This window comes from Dendropsophus ebraccatus, chromosome 5 (assembly GCF_027789765.1).
Source record: "Dendropsophus ebraccatus isolate aDenEbr1 chromosome 5, aDenEbr1.pat, whole genome shotgun sequence".
Classification (NCBI taxonomy): Eukaryota; Metazoa; Chordata; class Amphibia; order Anura; family Hylidae; genus Dendropsophus; species Dendropsophus ebraccatus.
This window is the reverse complement of record NC_091458.1, coordinates 47,161,646-47,182,563: the sequence shown is the minus strand read 5'-3', so window position 1 is coordinate 47,182,563 and position 20,918 is coordinate 47,161,646. Positions and strand designations below refer to the sequence as shown.

At 43.8% G+C, this 20,918-nt stretch overlaps 1 protein-coding gene across 4 annotated transcripts in view; it reads left to right on the top strand.

Moving 5' to 3' along the window:
- The first annotated feature begins 1,419 nt into the window (after positions 1 to 1,419).
- The window catches only part of RDH5 (retinol dehydrogenase 5), a 38,560-nt gene continuing 19,061 nt past the window's right edge, over positions 1,420 to 20,918 (top strand). Inside the window, exon 1 of one of the 4 annotated variants that reach the window (XM_069970058.1) lies at positions 1,420 to 1,599. The gene's annotated coding sequence lies outside the window, so the exon portion shown is untranslated. Of the gene's footprint in view, positions 1,600 to 8,005; positions 8,178 to 8,208; positions 8,305 to 20,918 lie in introns of those variants that run through there. The other 3 variants (XM_069970061.1, XM_069970059.1, XM_069970060.1) reach the window with 3 other exon arrangements.

The window sequence follows — 20,918 nt, the reverse complement described above, 5'->3', positions numbered from 1 at the left end:
GCTTTTTACTATTAACAACATTTTTTTTTTAACTTTTACACTTATACTAGAAGCCCCCCTGGGGGACTTCTAGTATAAGTGCTTTGATCTCTCATAGAGATCTCTGCAGCATAGATATGCTGCAGAGATCCATGAGATAGGCACTCGTTTACTTCCGGCTGCTGCAGCCGGAAGTAAACGAGTGCCGAGCCGGGGACGGCGCCATCTTGGAGCGGTCCCCGGCCGGCTTCAGAAACGGAGATCGCTCCTCCGGGATAACATCCCAGGGGAGCGATCTCCGCCACTAGACACCAGGGAACAGCTGAATCCGGTAATGGGATGCAGCTGTCATGTTTGACAGCTGCATCTGATTACTGTATTAGCGGGCACGGCGATCGGACCGTGCCCGCTAATACCTACGGTCCCGGGCTACATGCGGCACCCGGGACCGCCGCGGTTCAGAGCGGGGTCGCCGCGCGGCCCCGCTCTGAATGTCCTTACCGGCATCAGGGCGTAAATATACACCCGATGTCGTTAAGGGGTTAATGAAGATGCCAGTTGGGGACCTGTGAGGCGTCTGTTTCTCAAACTAGAGACTCTAATGTGCTTATCTTCTTGCATAGTTGTGCAACACGGCCTCCCACTTCTTTTTCTACTCTGGTTAGAGCCTGTTTGTGCTGTCCTCTGAAGGGAGTAGTACACACCGTTGTAAGAAATCTTCAATTTCTTAGCAATTTCTCGCATGGAATAGCCTTCATTTCTAAGAACAAGAATAGACTGTCGAGTTTCAGATGAAAGTTCTCTTTTTCTGGCCATTTTGAGCATTTAATTGACCCCACAAATGTGATTGATGCTCCAGAAACACAATCTGCTCAAAGGAAGGTCAGTTTTGTAGCTTCTGTAACGAGCTAGACTGTTTTCAGATGTGTGAACATGATTGCACAAGGGTTTTCTAATCATCAATTAGCCTTCTGAGCCAATGAGCAAACACATTGTACCATTAGAACACTGGAGTGATAGTTGCTGGAAATGGGCCACTATACACCTATGTAGATATTACACCAAAAACCAGACATTTGCAGCTAGAATAGTCATTTACCACATTAGCAATGTATAGAGTGTATTTGTTTAAAGTTAGGACTAGTTTAAAGTTATGTTCATTGAAAAGTACAGTGCTTTTCCTTCAAAAATAAGGACATTTCAATGTGACCCCAAACTTTTGAACGGTAGTGTATATATATCACATTTATGGAAAACAAGAAAATAATTTTCCCAGTATCCCTAATACTCCTTGACTTGCTGCCAGTTTTCTTTAGATTTTTTTTGCCTCTCTTCACTACAGCCTGTCATCACTATAACAATGTGTTAATAGCACAATCTCCTCCTCATCCCCCCTCTGTAAGTAAGTCTAGGAAAATCTCTCCTTCAAAGCTGATGGACTTTGCCTACAAACAGGGTCCATCTCACAATCAGCCTGGCGGAGGGAAGCGCAGCACAACACTGCCCAGAGGTAAAGAGATTGTTACTACAACTAATAGCCAAAGCCTCTGACAGCTGTTTCCAGAGACCCAGAGATCCTGCTCCACCCAAATACTGTATACCAAACAGGAAAAGCCTAAGGTAGGAGCTGCAATGACTGTGTGTGCTGTGTGCATTTCATGTCACTGACAGGCACTGCTGTCACAATGCTCTGTTTGTTAATAATTTACTCCATCTCTACTAAAGTGACCACATGCTGGCTTGTGTCTTTTATCAGATCAGTGCAGATGGTATAGGAAGTTTCACTAACATATGGCGAGCTACTACTTACCTATAACATCATGTGCTGGATGCTGAAGTCTAAATTGTACATGAAGGCACTGCCGGCGTAGTGATTTATTGTATTGTTATGTGTATTGTTATTGTTTGGTAATATAATGGCTGTCAAACAAACAGGAACATCCCCAATTACCTATTTGTTATAGTGCTGGGCTGTTTTTTCAAGATCTCCAGATCAACCTTCCGATTTACTTTAAGCTTATAAGAAAGGATTACGGAACCAAAACGCTTCTGATAGCTATAGTAGATTGATAGTAAACTTCATGCAGCATTAAAGGCACCTGTTGCAATTTAATATTTATCACATTTACCACTCAGATCTGCAAAATGTTGGGTACTGAGCAGAAGCTGCCACCAACACGACTACTTAAATAGAGGACTACATGAATTTTACTTCTTGTATACAGTATACTGATGGGGAATATAGTGGTGCTATATAATAAAGTAATTATTATTGGTATTGTTAGCAGATTTTTAAGAAAATTTTCTGTTAAAAGTTAGACTGGACAGGAGTGAAAGAGAAGGCAGCCTGAAATATACAGAGATTAATAAAATTCCTTAAGGGTAGCTTCACACGTACCGACTCGCAGCGTTAATAACGCTGCGAGTCGGCTAGGTCCTGGCAGATCACTTTCACTACATACACACAGCGGTCTGAACGACCCCTGCGTGTATGTAATTCTGCCGGCCGCTTAACCCTTTCAGTTATTAACGCTGCGAGTCGGTACGTGTGAAGCTACCCTAATTGGTTATTGTCGTTTCAAACTTCACGCCACACAATTGCCCATATGATTCTTTACATTTTTATAAATCACTAAATGACTCCTTACTAAGAAAAACAGCTATGTATTGGCCACTAGATGTCTCCCTTCTCTGAAATCTGCTGTCAGCTGCCTGTTGTTAGGGGAGATCCCTCTTTAGTGGACAGACACATAAAAATACATTATAGTAAGGGGGAGCTATTGTTCTGTGCCTCAGAGAAAATGGTGAGAAAGATTATGTACCTGTGTCTGCAAAGGACCAGAGGATCTACAATGTCCATGCAAGGTAAATCAAGGCTTTCCTCTCATAGCAGCTACAGGGATTAGTGTAACAATTTTCTTGCTTTGCTGTTTTTTTTCTTTCTGCTTTCTTGCAAAGCCAGTGCATAAGTTACACCTCCATCACATGTCCTTTGTAGTAGTGTACTGTATAAATAATCCCCTAGCACAATGCCAGGTTGTTCAGTGCTTAGGGTAACCCTTTGCTTGCTTTCCTGTTGTTTCTTCCATGTCTGCTCACATAGCATCTTGCAAAACCCCTGTACATCAATAACTTCTTCTCTGTCCACATGCCAAATATGTTTAAAGGGAAATTCACAAAAAAAATCTTTCAGATCAACTGGTGCCAGAAAGTGCCAGAGATTTATTTACTTTTATTTAAAAAATCTCAAGTCTTCCAGTACTTATCAACTGATGTATGTCCTACAGGAAGTGGTGTATTCTTTGCAGTCTGGAGAACAGAAGAGGGTTTTCTATGGGGGTTTTCCACTGCTCTGGACAGTTCCTGACATGGACAGAGGTAGCAACAGAAAGCACTGTGTCAAACTGGAGAGAATACACCACTTCCTGTAGGACATACTGCAGCTGATAAGTACTGGAATACTTAAATATTTTTTACACAAGTAAATTACAGATCTCTGGCACTTTCTGGCACCAGTTGGTTTAAAAGAAACATTTTTTTGGTGAGCAACCCCTTTAATTATTAGCATGGTGCAAGAAAGTTCAGTGCATTTTCAAGAGCATTATGTCATAGTATAGCAGACGAGAGTATGTGATGGTAAGAACTGATGCAGGGAAAACTAGATGTGCGTCTGTTAATTATCTCCATTATACTATAAAGATATCCTGTTCACAGAGTCAAATGTGATGACCATACCCCTACAACGCAAATGAAGGAGGTTTTGAATCCCTGTCCCCGCTCCCTTCCTGGTTGGGAGTGGATGGGACAGTGGATTTTGCTGCAAAATCCAAAATGCTTAGCCACATCTGATTTAACTAATTTATCTTTCAAAATAGTTCTTGTTTTATAACACCTGAAACTCTGGTATATATGCCCATCGCTGATACTCATAATACCCCAATGTTTATGTTTTACTCCAATAATTCTGGGTAGAAGATCAGTAAAGGTAGTGATGAATAGTATTCTATAGCACTGACTCCTATTTCTTAAGGGGGTCTGCCTTGATCTTTCTTTAGTTTTAATCTTATGTCGGTGGAGCAACGTCTACCTCCAATATATCCAATGTGTCCAGGATCCTACTAGCCCTAAGCATTTGGCTATATAGGAGAACTCTAACCATAATTCTAGGATGGCAGCTCTCAAACCTTAAACATGGCTTTTTTGTATAGATATGTATAAAGAACAATACCATATACTGTGATATTGATGTCAAGAAAATGTATAGAATTCTCAGAATGAGTAAATGAAATGTTCTCATTAATGCTATTCAGAAACCTCTGCAATGCCAGCAATTGTGTCACACTCCTACTTCCAGATCATCAATGAATCCTCATCAATGGATCTCCACCACCCTAGCACAACTATCCATATATATGACACTCCTCCATCATAGCAACAAAAATATTTGCAAAAGTGGGTGCCACATTGGTGACCATGGCCGTGCCCTCCCTATGGATGTACAATGTGATAGCAAACAGAAAATAATTATTACAGAGGACAAGATCCAAAATTGCATCCAATAAAATCATGGCTAATAACACAATCTCACATTTACCCAATGAGGTTCTAACTGCTTTCATACGTGCCTCGTGTGATGGAGGTATAGAGGTTAACAACATCAAATGAAGCCAGTATTACCCCAGTGGAATTTCCAAGGCTTTCACTTTAAATAAGAAAATAGCTGGAGTCCTTTCAATTATATGTTTTATAATGTGTGCACTGTACTCACTATGCATCACAGCATAGGAAATAATCTGATATAACTAATGGGATTATGTGGTTCCTTAAAGGGAACCGATCACAAAAAATTGTCGCTGCAGCTATAAATACTTGATTATGCAGCCAGAGTACTCTTTCCAGCCATGTAAGTAATCAGTATGATGATAAAGGCCATGTGTGGCTGAAACGCGTACTTGATGTACCCTGATGCATACTGCACTACAAAAATAAACTTAAAGGAGAAGTCCGGCAAAATTCTTTTATTAAAGTATTGTATTGCCCCCCAAAAGTTATACAAATCACCAATATACACTTATCACAGAGAAATGCACATAAAGTGCTTTTTTCCCTGCACTTACTACTGCAGCAAGGCTTCACTTCCTGGATAAAATTGTGATGTCACAACTCCCAGAGCTGTGCGGCTGTGGCTGCTGGAGAGGATGATAGCAGGGGGGACACTGAGGGACACAGGGCACTGGACACTGAGCATCCCTCTGCCATCATCCTCTGCAGCAGCCACAGCCCGCAGTCTGGGAGTCTGGTCGTGACATCACCATGTTATCCAGGAAGTGAAGCCTTGATGCAGTAGTAAGTGCAGGGAAAAAAAGCACTTTGTAAGCATTTCCTGTAATAATTGTATATTTGTAATTTGTATAACTTTTGGGGGGCAATACAATAATTTATTAAAAATTTCTGCCAGACTTCTGCTTTAAAATGATCTGGTGAGTGCTGAGTTTCCTTCAATACATATTACTGTTCCACCTTGTGCCACCTTTATATCTGCTAACTAGTCATGGCTGGCAGGAAAACTCTTTGTTATCAACTCCTTCCTGGGAGCGTCTATGTAAAGGAGCCATTAGCATCACAGAGAGGCCGTCCCTGAGCACTGGCGCTCCCAGGGAGGCGTGTTTAATAAAGAGTTTTCCCACCAGCCGTGACTAGTTAGCAGCTGAGGACCGCCCCCGTCCCTACCTAGGTAAGACTTACAAAACATGTTTTTGGGCCATATAAGTAATGCTCATAGCGATTACTTGGCTGGAAATAGTGCCTGGGGCCATATAATCACATATTTATAGCTGCGGGGGTAATTTTATAGTGATTGGTTCCTAACACTGCACTGTATTATGTAGCACAGTTGATTAATGTTATGCTAATTATCATATGTAACAGTGTGTAAATATCACTGAGTGTCTGAGAAAGGATCCGTGATGGAGCAGAAATGTTGCATGAAATTGTCTGTTATAGAATAAACTTCACAGTTTGATTCACCAATAACCTGTGAGAGTGCTGCAATAATTCATTGTTGCTATGCATTGAGGAGGACCTTGATCAAGTCTTCTATTCCTGCCACCCAGAACCCTACATTATCAGTGCAGCTCTATTAAGCGATAGAGAAATAGATAGATACATACATACATACATTATATATAGCAGCTCTGTGCTCCCATCTTTGCACACTGCAAGTGAATTACTAATATAAATATACTATTTCTCAGGAAACTGGCAGTTGTTCTGGTTATGGATCTGTAGTGTGTCAAGGTCTAATAAAATATTGGTTATATGAGATGTAAATTTCATTTTATTCCCCTATTGTCTGGGGCTTCTCATTTTTATTCATGATATTTACTCTCCCATTTTATGCTCCTTGTGTGCTGATCCAGAGCGGCGTTGTCTCGTATCTCATATGAGTCACCTTATTTATGTATAAAAATACACATCGAGTAATAAAGAGCTTTCGAAGGTTCAGCAAGAACAGTCGAGACAAGAGATCAAGGAGTTGATGTAGTTTCTAGTCAATGAGGCTTTCAGAGCACCACACTTATCTTATAGGATCACAACCACATACAACAGATTTTTTTTTTTACTTCCATACAGTGGAAAATATGCAGTAAATGTAACAAGTCCATAGAGGTGACCGCATATACTGTATTGCTGCTGAAACTCTATGTGTAGTGTCCCAGTACAGGTGTGCCACTAAGTCTTATTCCACCTGTCCAAAGGTAACTCTGTAAGGTGTCACACTCTGGGATGATGGGTGCCTTTCTGCACCACCACCACTTGGTGTCTCACTCTCCCCTGTCTTTTGGCACAGCTGAAGGTATGCTAAGGGTTAAGAGTGTGTTCTTTACTGTACTGTTCTGTCCAATCAATAGCTTTGGTGCCTCACTGTCTTACCCTATCACACTCCTACACCTCACCCCTTCTAGCTCTTTCCCCGCCAATAGGAGGTTAGTCCTGGTCACCCCTATATAGGAGAGTTAGTTCCTGGTGGGAGGGTCTTCTTTAGTGGATGGTGAAATAGAGAGTCAGACAAAACAGAGTTCCTGCTGAGGCGTATACCCAGGCCTGGCCTGAGGGCCCGAGCCTTTGTCAGGAACACAGCCTACAGATTCTTTTAGAAAAAAGACTTTCAGAAGGAACTATGCACTGCTAAACCCAGAGGTGGGATAACTGTCACCTGGGTTCAACCTTGTCTATACCAGGGATTCTTCTACAGTCAGGACTGTCCAACTCTAGGAATAGTCTTCAGTGGAGCAAATAGCATTAGCTGAAGTACTCCATTGGATCTTAGCTTCAAGCCTGGGTCTCGAACTACAGAACCTGACACTTCATGGACTTGTTTGGCAAAAGGCGGTCTTTCTCTTATCTACTTATCTACTCTATCATGCAGACAGAGAACTGAATTGCTTAGGCAAGGTCCCCAAGACAGCCTCCTAACCTACTTAACTCAGCTACACCTTCTTAACCTACTCAACTCTGCTACACCTTCTTAACTACTCTCTGCACTCCAAGCACCCACAGCTAAACATTCTGTGTTCTCCATAAAGAGAAAGAACATTGTATCACTGTGATTATTTTAACACACTTCCTACTAAAAAGTATTAAACTGCATTGCACTGAAGTTGTTCTTGGTTAAGTGCTGAATTCTGTGCCCATTCTGCTCCATCGCACCTGCACCCACACATTTGTGCTACCCTTACAATGCCCAGTGCCAGTGGGTCCGGGGGTGGGTATCACCATTCCTGGCCTCTGTGACAAGTGCCCAAGAAATACACCAACAAGCTGTTACCACCTTGTAACCCCAGACCACGGCATTTGCACTTAGTATCAAACATGGTGTAAGATAAAACTGGCTCAGTTGCCCCTAGCAACCAATCAGATTCTAACTTTCATTTTCCAAAGAGTCTGTGAGGAATGAAAGGTGGAATCTGATTGGTTGCTAGGGGCGACTGAGCCAGTTTCACTTTACACCATGTTTGATAAATCTCCCCCTTCATAACCCTATTACACAAACTCTACGCCTACTTTTGGACCACCCTGTATATATAGCTGGTACATTTGTTTGATATATACTGATATTAGGCATTCACTGAGCTTTCGGTGAGTACAGGAAGACAATTTAACCAGTTGGTCAACATTCTCCATCCCCTCACAATAAGGTATGTCAGTGATCTTAGGGTGGAGTCCTTAGAGAGAGTGGTGACAAGTGCTAAGGAATATGGACTGTAACACTGTGGGGTTCCTGGCTCTTTCCTGCGGCCCTGGACGATCAAGCACTTAGAACAGGTATAATATATGTGGGCCTTGTGTGTGTATATCTGCAGGGCCGGCCTTTGGGGTGTGCGACCTGTGCAGTTGCACAGGGCGCATCACTCCTGGCAAGCTGGGGGGCGCTCTGGCAGACAGCTGCACATCTAACTGCTCTGGCAGACAGACGTTCTATCTGTCTGCCAGAGCGCCCCCCTAGCTGACCGCTCACCCTTCGAGCACAGTGGTTGTTCTGGGGCGCTCCTAAAGACAGTTCCGGTAAGCCCCGCCTCCTGCCGATAAGCCCCGCCCCGGCGCGTACTGCGAATACGGACTCTCTCCTTGAAGTGTGGCCATGACATTATCTGGGTCCCCCTCACCATGTCATCCTCTGTGCCTCCTCCTGTCTCCTTCCAGACCACCATCAGTATCTCCACCTTACCGACCTCCATAGTGTTATGTGGACACTGATGTGGTTGGGGATCTCAGACATTAGGAGGATTGTACAGCATTAGAGAAACATGGCTGCTTTCCTCCAGCACACAGCGTGCACCCCCTGTGCACAGGTGACACCACATATTGCAGCTCCCTCCAGTCTCTTCTCTGGGGCTGAGCTGCAATACCACAAACAACCTGGAGCTGTGCTGTTTTATTTTTAAGCAAATTAAATGAAATCCTTTGATGTTTCTCACAGCTGAGGGTTTGCTATTCCCTGACAGACAGCAGAGATACTGGAAAGACATGCAACTATTAGAGAATTCCAGAACTTTTCATACAATAATCCCTTTAATTCCCCTCTGACCTTGGGAGTCTTTGCCGCAGTCACTCGTGACCCCTCGGTGACTCTCCATTTAAATCAAAAATTTTACGTTAATCTCTGTCAGTGTGGAGTCATCTTCCTGTACGGGGGTGGCGGCTCCTAGGAGCTGAGGTACCGAGTAGCCAGGACGGTTCCCCGAGGAGCCAGGAGGGGGCAATACTGAGTGCTCACTGATTGGTCACCAGGAGCGGCTATCTCCAAAGCCTGATGATAGACATGGAGCGCCGTTTCTAGGTTACGGGCTCTCTGTGTTATGGCGGGAGTCTGTGCGCCATGTTATCCTGTATGTGCTGAAGCCGCAACGTGTCTGCTGTGGTGCTGATACAGTATCTTATACTCAGTATTATGGAGGTCACCCAGCTTTCCCAGTATCTTATGCTTAGTATAATGGAGGTCACATAGCTTTCCCAGCATCTTATACTCAGTATAATGGAGGTCACCAGCTTTCCCAGTATCTTGTAGTCAGTATGATAGAGGTGACCCAGCTTTCCCAGTATCTTGTAGTCAGTATGATGGAAGTCACCCAGCTTTCCCAGTATCTTGTAGTCAGTATGATGGAGGTCACCCCCACTTTCCCAGTATCTTGTAGTCAGTATGATGGAGGTCACCTAGCTTTCCCAGTATCTTGTAGTAAGTATGATGGAGGTCACCCAGCTTTCCTAGTATCTTATACTCAGTAGGATGGAGGTCACCAGATTTCCAGTATCTTGTAGTCAATATGATAGAGGTCACCCAGCTTTCCTAGCATCTTGTAGTAAGTATGATGGAGGTCACCCAGCTTTTCCAGCATCCTATAGTCAGTATGATGAAGGTCACCCAGCTTTCCTAGCATCTTGTAGTAAGTATGATGGAGGTCACCCAGCTTTCCTAGTATCTTATACTCAGTATGATGGAGGTCAGTATAATAGAGGTCTCACAGCTTTCCCAGCATCTTGTACTCAGTATGATGAGGGTCACCCAGCTTTCCCAGTATCTTGTATTAAGTATGATGGAGGTCACTCAGCTTTCCTAGTATCTTATACTCAGTAAGATGGGGGTCACCAGCTTTCCCAGCACCCTGTAGTCAGTATGATGAAGGTCACCCAGCTTTCCCAGCATCCTGTAGTCATTATGATGAAGGTCACCCAGCTTTTCTAGCATCTTGTAGTAAGTATGATGGAGGTCACACATCTTTCCTAGTATCTTACACTCAGTATGATGGAGGTCACCCAGCTTTCCAGCATCTTGTAGTCAGTATGATAGAGGTCACAGAGCTTTCCTAGCATCTTGTATAGTAGGCAGTATAATGGAGGTCACCCAGCTTTCCCAGCATCTTGTATAGTACTCAGTATGATAGAGGTCACCCAGCTAGATATACTGTAGATTGATAGGTAGATACCTAGATAGATAGATATAGAGATACAAAGAGAGATAGATAGTCTGTTACTATTGGGAATATCAACAGGAGGGGCGCCTAAAGAAAGTTTCGCCCAGGGCGCCATCTACCCTAAGGCCGGCCCTGTATATCTGTATCATAAAACTGAAAGTCTGTCTGTCTGTCCGTCTGTCCTCTATAGACTTCCAAACGCCTGAACCGTTTGACCCCAAATTTGGCAGGCAGGTACATTGGGTGCCCGTGAAGGTTAGAGCGAAGGTCCTGTCCCCGCCAGATGTACAGGAGGGGAGGGGGAAGAGCGCCCCATAGAGATGGCTGGGAAAATCTCCACACTGCACACACAGGTGATATAATAAGCACTGCACCTCCTCAGCAGTAATGGCAGTTGGAAGCCTTAGCAACCAATAGGATTACTACTTTCATTTTCCCAGGGAGCTGCAATCTGATTGGAGGGCGGCTGCCTCACAACAGATCCACAGAAATAATTGGCAGACCCCCTACTCCAAAAACTATATACTACAGGTATACAGGACCCCCAAAACTATACAGTACAGTTACACAAGACCCCCCCCCCCCAACTCTACACTACAGGTATACAGGACCCCCAAACAATACACTACAGGTATACAGCACCTCCACCAACTATACAGTACAGGTATACAGGACCCCAGGCTCTCTTTATAACACTGTCAATGTTGTATATAACCAGGCTCTGTATATAACACTGCCAATGTTGTATATAACCAGGCTCTGTATATAACACTGCCAATGTTGTATATAACCAGGCTCTGTATATAACACTGCCAATGTTGTATATAAACAGGCTCTGTATATAATGCTGACAATGTTGTATATGACCAAGCTCTGTATACAGTCTGACATGACATCTCAGTTGGGCTATTAGGTATTTAGGATCTTTAAAGTTTTTAGTTTATTTTTAGCGTGCATAAGCTACAATTTACATAAACAGTGCAGAACTGTCAGGGTATATAGTGTATAAAGGGGTATATAGGGCTCCTGGCGATTTCCCCTTAACCCCTTCCCTCCGCAGGACGTGCCGGTATGTCCTGCGGAGGGAAGGGGGTGGGGAGGTTCAGAGAGGGGCCGCGCCGTGGCTCTGCTCTGAACCGCCATGATCCCGGCTGCTAACTGCAGCACGGGACCGCGGCTATTAGCGGGTGCCACCGATCGGCCGCACCCGCTAATTAGGACAGTTAGATGCAGCTGTCAATCAGGACAGCTGCCTCTAATTGTCTTGTGTCCCCCTGTCCCTGGTGTCTAGTGGCTGGATCTCCCCCCTGCGATGCGATTGCGCGGGGGGGGGGGGGGGGGGAGATCCGGTGTACTAAGACGCTGATCCCGGCTCGGCAATCTATTTAGATGGTCTGCTGCAGACCATTATAATAAAGCACCGAATTCAGCATCAAATTCAGAAAAATTGTGATAAAAAGTGATCAAAAAGTTACAAGTAAGGTACCGATAGAAAGTACACATCATGGCGCAAAAAATGACACCTCACACAGCCCCATAGACCAAAGGATAAAAGCGCTATAAACATGGGAATAGAGCGATTTTAAGGAACATTTAGTTGTTTTGAAAGGTTTTGATTTTTTACAAGCCATCAAATAATATAAAATATTTATTACATACATGTTACATATCGTTGTAATCGTAACAACCTGAGGAACATGCATAAAAAGTCAGTTTTACCATAAGGCGCATGGCACACAAAACCACCCCAAATAAAAAATATTACGTTTTATCTCCAATTTCACTGTGTATATAATTTTGTTCTGGTTTTGCAATATATTTTATGCAAAAATTAAGTCTGTCATTGCAAAGTACAATTAGTTGCACAAAAAATAAGGGCTCATGTGGGTCTGTAGGTAAAAAAAAATGTGCTATTGCCTTTTAAACCCGAGGAGGAAAATACGAAAGCACAAAAACGAAAATATGCCCAGGATGGAAGGGGTTAAACAAAAAAAACAAGGGTATAGAGTGGCTTCCTGAGCACTCTTGGAACAAATCTAATTAACACACTTACACTTTATACCCGGGCAGCGGCGCCTTTTATTTCTAGTAGCAATATAAGTTTAATAACATCGCAGTATACTGTATATGTGTACATATAGATATTCTAGGTATAAGTGTGTGCTGGTATAGATATATACAGTAGTGGATTATAATAGGGGCGTTTTGGGCGGCAGCCCGGGGCCCTGAGTTCCTGGGGGGCCCATGACCACCCAAAAAGACTTATACTTTCAGTGGTGTACTGTCTCCTGGTTACACTTCCGCCATGATTTGCAAAAAATCCGTTTTTTTTAAGGCAATTTTGCACAAATCAGGATATCATGACATTATCTATACTGTACTATGAACACCAGGCTAGTGCTGCCATAGTTACAGTGGGGTGGGGGGGCCCAGGCTTGGTGAACAGCCCGGGGCCTATGGTAAAGTTAATCCGCCCCTGGATATATATACTGTTAGTTAGTAAAGATCCAGGATACGGTGGAGCATCTGGATATATGTTATACTGTATATACATACACATTATTGGTCACATGGTGCTTGGTATCCAGGAGATAAGAAAGGAGGAAGCTGTGTGTAGTTTTGATCTCTATATAATGCATTGTATTAGCATATACAGTGGTGCCTTGGATTACGAGCATAACGCGTTCCGGGACCGTACTTGTAATCCAAATCACTCTTAAACCAAAGCAAATGTTCCCATAAGAAATCACTGATGTGGAGACAATTGGTTCCGTATACAGTATAGCAATCAGCATGTGGAGTATAATGTATAGTAAGTGCATAAACCTGAAAACACAGCAGCAGTTTGAAGATACAGGATGAAACTGCAGATCCCCATATTGCAGTAGTGTAGTACAACAGGCTAGAATAAAGAAGCAGCACTGCTGTCAGAGGTCTGTGTGGTCACATGACAGCAATGGGGAAGGAGGGGTGTGTGTTCAGCATAGACAAATCAGCAAGTGAGAATCACAGAGCTGTGTAGGAGGACAGTGACAGAAACTTTATATCCAGCAGTTTGAATGGCTGAGTGTAAGTGCAGGCACATTATAGCAGCAGTGTGTAAAGCTGAGTGTGAGTGCAGGCACATTATAGTAGCAGTGTGTATAGCTGAGTGTGAGTGAGGGCACATTATAACAGCAGTGTGTATAGCTGAGTGTGAGTGCAGGCACATTATAGCAGCAGTGTGTTTAGCTGAGTGTAAGTGCAAGCACATTATAGCAGGAATGGAGAGGATGGGAAACACAAGGGCTGAGAAAGGCTGCAGGGAGCATGAAGGAACGAGCAGGGTAAATGTGGGCACATAAATGCAGCACTCTGTCCGGGGAGCGAGGGGTTACAGCTATGAAGAGATTAACTCCACAGTCCTGTCCCCTGATGTAAGCCTCAGCCTGAAGTGGATCTACCATGATTTGGAAGGTGAGGGAGATTTTCTGGGTCAGAGTACAGTGCTATAGACCACATTATGCAGTATTTGTGTGCCAGGCTAAGAGTGGACCAGAGGCACTTAATATCCACAGACCAGATTTCCTTTATCAGTACAACACAGACTTGTAATATGGCTGTGTGCATGAAGGCTTTGGTGGCTTAGTTTGTAGCACTGTTACACTGCAGTGCCGGGTTCAGCTTCCACCAAGGACAACATCTACAAGGAGCTTGTATGTTCTCACCATGTCAGCCTCTGGTTTCTCCAACACTCCAAAACCATAGTAACTCGTGAATTTAGACTGTGAGCCCCAATAGGTACAAGAGCCAAAGTGTCCCAAGATTCAGCAAGAACTGAGGACTACAAGGCCTGAACTGGATTATGAATTATCACCAGAGGTTGGAGCAAGAACGGTGGGAAGACCAATAGATGAGAGAGACTGGGACAGTACAGTCACATTATTGCATATGTGACTGTACACTTACAGTTTTTTATGTTAAGTTGTTTTTTTTTTTATCCCTTTTATTATTTAAGCTGTAACATGTGAGAACAGCAGATGGAGATCTTGTAATCTTGTACACCAGCATTTGTCGCAAAGTGAGAAATCAATATGGCGCAATCATTACAAGCTGTCACCTTCACTATTGCTCATGCAGGGCGTGGTGTATTGTTGGGCATAGGGCACTATATAATTTTAGTTCAGGTATGAACCGCTCTGTATGGTGATAATATGAGCAGCTCATATAGTCATCATATGGACTTATAATCATAAAGATCTAAGATAATTTCTGGTATATAAGTATAGTATTGTGCTGTCCTATATGACCTCAGGTAGCACTCATAGATTGCCTAAGCTGGCGATAAACCTAGTGACCGGGTAGGCCAAGGAAGTGTTGCAATCTGGTGGAGACGTTTCTGGGGAAACTTCATCTGGAAGCTATGAGAGACAATACACGTGGGTGCAGGATGTCCTGGACATATTGCTGAGCTGTTAGTTTCCCTGGTATCACTACTAGACTGATTGTTTTATGTAAGGGCTCCCCAGGTTACAACAGCAGGGAGTAGTGTGTCACTCCACAGCAAAGACAGGATTAAAGCACTCAGCATGAGGCCTCCATACTTAAACTCGATTGGTGTCATATCCCAAACAGAATCTGGATTTTTCACTAAAGACAATCTTTTAACCAGAGGTACACTACACAAAAGTAGCCTTTGAGAGTTTTACTTAAAGGATAGCAGGGGAAGCAATTTTACACCCTCTGGTGGCAAACTAGGGGCCCAGGTTTGTCAAATTTTGTCAAATAGCTGTGAAAACTGCTGGTAGCAATCGATAGCAGCCCAGTTTTTTAGCTGTAGTACAATAAAAGCTGAGCTTACTGCAGATCCCACATTTGCCACATTGTTTTCCTCTGGCAGCAATGATCTTAGACAAAAATAGCCGTATAATATGGCGTGTAATGGAGCATGCAATGGTTTTAAACAATTTTTACTTATACATTTCCTTTGCAGTACAAAGCAAATGACTTATACTCAGAAGAAGCAGTAATGGCTCCTAGGAACGCTCATTCAGCCAATAATCAGCCAGTATAAGAGTGCTAGAGATCAGTCAGGAAGTGGGAAAATGCTCGTTCATCGGCTAATTTTTATCTTTTATGTGGCCAGTAAAATTTATTGTCATCAACTGCACATTTCTCTGTGTAAACAGGAGATTCACGGCCAGTAACAATGCACGTTAATGGCTGTATGAATGATACACTGATCATTGGTGTGGACCACTTGTGCAGTCATCGCTCATTTGCAGCCAAGGGCCCTATTACATGGAGCAATAATCTGCAGTATTAGGCCGATTCGGCAGATCATCGATCCGTGTAATAATGACAACGACCAGCTGAAGACAACAATCATCAACTGATTGTGTCTTTAGGTCCTGACCTAAAATCATAATTCGCCCGACATCACTACCGATGTTGGGCGATGGCTGATGATTGTGTAAAAAAAAATTAATAAACTATACATACGTCTCGGTGCTCCCTGATGTCCTGCTAGTTTCAGCTCCCAGCAGTGTCTTAAGTGACAGGCTGCTCAGCCAATCACTGGTCACGACACTGTCCCGGTGATTGGCTGAGCGGCCTGTCACTTCAGACACTGCTGGGAGCAGGCCGAAGTTAGCAGGACTTCAGGGAGCGCTGAGAGGTATGTATAGTTTATTATTTTACAAGGGCTGCACGGACATCACTAACGATATCTGTGTTAGGACCGTAAATTGGCTTAGTAAGCGAGCGGCTATCTAGCAGATCACTTACACCAAGTCAACAGGTAAGCAAGTGAGCTGGACGCTGGACTCATGTAACTTGCAAAGTACTACATTGGGGTTTGTGCACACTGAGGAAATTTGACAGAAAATCGGTCACAGAATTCTCCGCTTGCACCTGCTTGTAGACCGTAGACTCCCAGAATGAATTCATTCTTTGGAAGGACAACAGAAACTGCCTGTGCATAGAATGGGGTCTGACACAGGCGGAGATGCGCGCGCCCACCACAGTACGCAAGCGGCGAACTCCACAACGGATTTTCTGTGATATTTCCTCAGTGTGCACATACCCTTACGGTGCGTGCACACTACGGAATACGCGTGTAAAGGCCGCTGCGGATTCTGTCGCTGGCCCCTGCTCGCGGCAGCATGCATCTCCGCCCGTGCCATCAACACCATTTTATGGCCAGGCGGATTCCGCCGTCCGCAGAAAAAATTGACATGTCAATTCTTTCGCTGGATGGCGTAAAGTGTCTGTGCCTAGAATGGAGTCTATGGCACGGGCGGAGATGCGTGCTGCCGCGAACAGGGGCCAGCGACGGAATCTGTAGCGCCCTTTCCGCGCATATTCTGTAGTGTGTACGCACCCTTAGGCTATGTTCACACAACATATTTTTTCGTATTTCTACATCCGTTGTTGCTGATTGCAACAGCAGCCGTAGTTAATACGAAAAAATACGTTGGCTTGCTGTCTATGGGGTCCCGGCCGGAGCGTATACACAAAGTATACGTTTTGGCTGGGACTCCTAGTGGCGCCGCAAACAACTGACATGTCAGTTTTTTGCAGCTGCCTCAGTACCACAGTACCGGCCGGGATGATCTTTTCAGAGAGGTCACGGAGCGGCCGGTCTCTTACGCCATGTGAACATGGCCTTATGGTGGAAACTGTCAGCAGGTCCTAAACTTCTTAAGTTGCTTTGTACATAAAGTATTACTTCAGACTAGGCACTCGGGACCAATGGCTGATTTCCTCCTGTATGGATGTCTACTGGAGTTTACAATAGATGTCCAACCTTACCCTGGCACAATGCTTTCTGGATTCATGTATTAGGGTGCCAGAAATGAATAATTAAATCATTAATTAATAATAATAATTAAATTAATAAATAATTTAAATTGGGTGTCCAGGGATGAATGGCATAAATTTTACATTTATCATTGTATACAAATTTTCTCTCTTTGCAGCACTATAAGAATCGCACACCCCTCCCCCCAACATGTGTGTTGTCTGTATATTGTTATTGGCGATGGCTTCTTCCACAGGATCAATAATGGCTGTAAAGATGGAAATGTCTTGGCCTGGAGAATTGAGTTTGGGTGTATATGAGCGCTGGCTTTTGTTCCATTTCCATCTGAACAGAAATAGTAACATAACTCAGAGTTGTTGACTACAGACAGTCACATTATAGTCTTCCGGAAAACCGGGAGAAAGGTTGTTTATTGTATGTGGAGCGTATAGCAAAGATAAAAGCAGTCACATATCACATGAGGCTTTCACAACAAAGCGACAAAGAGTGTTGGCATACTTTGCAATTAACCACTTCTCGCATGTACAAATGTTTCAGTTATCAATAAGCCTATTATATGAACCGTGATGCCTCACCATGTGCACTTAAAGGGGTTATCCAGGATTAGAAAAACTTAGGTGCTTTGTTATAAAAAGCAGCACCATACTGGCGCTGTTTTTGGAAAAAAACAGCTATGTTTTCGTCATTCTAGATAACCCCTTACAGCACTTCAGGCAGTGTAAGGTGCTATGTTATGTCTAGAGCAGGACTGGAAGGGTTTACTGAGTAGGCATTTTATTTAGCAAAAAAAAAGTGCAAAATTGCCCGTGCTCATAATGATCATTTTTGCACATGGATTGGAGATCTTCGTGCAGACATGAAAAGTAGGACTGGAAGGGTGTAATCGTGCTAATGATACATACTCCCCTAAAAGTTTTTCCCCCATCCACAGCACAGAGAATAAGTAGCCAATCCTTGGGGGTCTGACAACTGCAACCCCCACTGATCACGAGAATGGAGATCAATTCAAATCCCCAAGTGAATGGAGCAGTAGCAGTTCATAGCAGGGGATAATGGTGCGTTTACACGAAACGATAATTGGCCCGATCGTATGATTAACGATGTCGGAGTAACGATTTTTTTTTTCATAACGATCAGCATTTAGACGGTACGATATATCGTACAGAAAAATCGTTTTGCGATTGCGCGCCCGCAGCCCGGCCCGCTCGCAGCCCGCCCCCCCGCTCGCAGCCTGGCCCCCCGATCAACCGCAGCCCCTTGCGCCGCCCCCCGATCGCCACCCCTGCCGCCGCTCTGATCGCCACATCCGCCGCCCCGATTGCCACCCCCGCCACCGCTCTGATCGCCACCCCCGCAAGGCAGCACTGATTGGCTGAAGAGGGGAGCCGGGAATTTCAAACGGCTCCTCTTCAGCCAATCAGTGCTCCTCTTCAGCACTGATTGGCTGAAGAGGAGCCTCTTCAGCCAATCAATGCACTGAAGAGGGGAGTCAGAGATTTCCAAGACCTGCTACCTGGAGCAGGTAACGTATGCTCGTGGCCGGGGTGGCGGGGGCGATCGGAGCGGCAGCGGGGGTGGCGATCAGAGCGACGGCGGCGGGGGTGGCGATCAAGCCGGTGCAGGGGGCTGCGGATGAGCGGGGGGGCCGGGACTTTCACGCGCCGACTGTTTACATGGAACGATCTGCAAATTTTTTGCGAACGACGAACAACGATTTAAGAACACGTTAAAAGATCAAAATGAACGATTTCTCACTCGTCGTTCGATCGTTCGCTGCGTTTACATGTACGATTATTATTCGAATTTGATCGTTATCTTGCAAATTGGCGCAATAATCGTTTCGTGTAAACGCAGCATTACAGAACTCAATTTTAGAAATCTGTGCAGGTTCCAGTGGTCAGACCCCACCAACTGGCAAGTCATCCCCCATCCTGAACACCTGTTTAGGGTAGCACCTAAGGCTGGGTTCACACTACTTTTTTTGCAATCCCTTTTTTTTATCCGTATTTAAAAAAAAAACGTATGCATTTGTGTGCCTCCGTTTTAATCCGTTTTTCCATTGACTTCTTTTTAAAAAAAAAAAAAAAAAAAAAACGGATTAAAACTGATCCGTTTTTTTTTAACGGGCACAAAAACGCAGTCGACCTTATTTTTAGTGGAAGTCAATGGAAAAATGGATCAAAAGGGATCCAAACAAATGCATACGTTTTTCCATCCATTTTTTCGTCCATTTTTTGCAAAAACAGATGAAAAAAAGGATCGCAAAAACATAGTGTGAACCCAGCCTAACAGAAATTACCATGTCTATACTGCCTCTTAGGGTCCTTTTACACACACAGATTTATCTGACAGATCTTTGAAGCCAAAGCCAGGAATGGATTTGAAAAGAGGAGAAATCTCAGTCTTTCCTTTATGACCTGTTCCCTGTTATAGTCTGTTTCTGGCTTTGGTTTCAAAAATCTTAGACCAGCACAAGGTATAACACCTGTGTGCCCAGGTGTGTTCCTTTTTCACAAACCATACCATTCTTAGGGTCCATTTACACAGAAAGGGTGGGTTCATACTGAGGAATTCTCGCGGATAATGTCCGCGGAATTCCGCTGTCTGTCCGTGCGCACAACCGCACGTCTTTCCGCCGGCTCCATAGACACCATTCTATGGGCTGGCGTATTCCGCTATCCGCCGAAAGAAGTGACATGTCACTTCTTTCGGCGGATAGCGAAATACGCCCGCCCATAGAATGGTGTCTATGGAGCCGGCAGAAAGGCGCGGCCGTGCGCGCGGACAGACAGCGGAATTCCGCGGACATTATCCGTGAGAATTCCTCAGTATGAACCCACCCAAAGATTATCTGACATATTATCTGCCAAAGATTTGAAGTCAAAGCCAGAAACAGACTATAAACAGAGATCAGGTCATAAAGGAAAGCCTGAGATTTCTCCTCTTTTCAATCCATTCCTGGCTTTGGCTTCAAATCTTTGGCAGTTAATCTGTCAGATAATCTTTCTGTGTAACTGGACCCTTAGTTTTTTGTTTTTGTTTTTTTACATTTGCTTATTATTCTAACACTGGAGTTTTCTAGACCTTTTTAAACTAACGTTCTAAAGTTGGCTATACACTTCAGATAAATATCAGCTAGGGATGAAAATCAGCAATGGGGCCTCAAAACTCTTACAAAATAGATGGATTTCAATTGCCTGATCCTTTTCTATCAGGGAAGATAATGGTGCGTTTACACAGACAGATTTATCTGGCAGATTTTGGAAGCCAATACCAGTAATGGATTTGAAAAGAGGAAAAATCTCAGGTCTTTCCTTTATGACCTGTTCCCTGTTTATAGTCTGTTCCTGGCTTTGGCTTCAAAAATCTGTCAGATCAATCTGTCTGCTTAAACACACCATTAGCCAAAAGACTTGTGCAATGTCTCCACAATTAGAACACACACATGTGCCGCTGAAGTTAATATGCATATGTTCAGGGGGATCAGGAAAAAGATAGCTGTTGGCTATTGTGCTTCTGCCCATTCCTCTTTATTTATATAGTACCTATAAAGGTAGTTTTACGAATGTGTTGATTTGGACTAGACCTTAAAGTTTGAAGTTTTAACCCACTTATATAATATCTTTCCAATTATTGCACACAGCAGATATTTTTTGCCTTCTTTT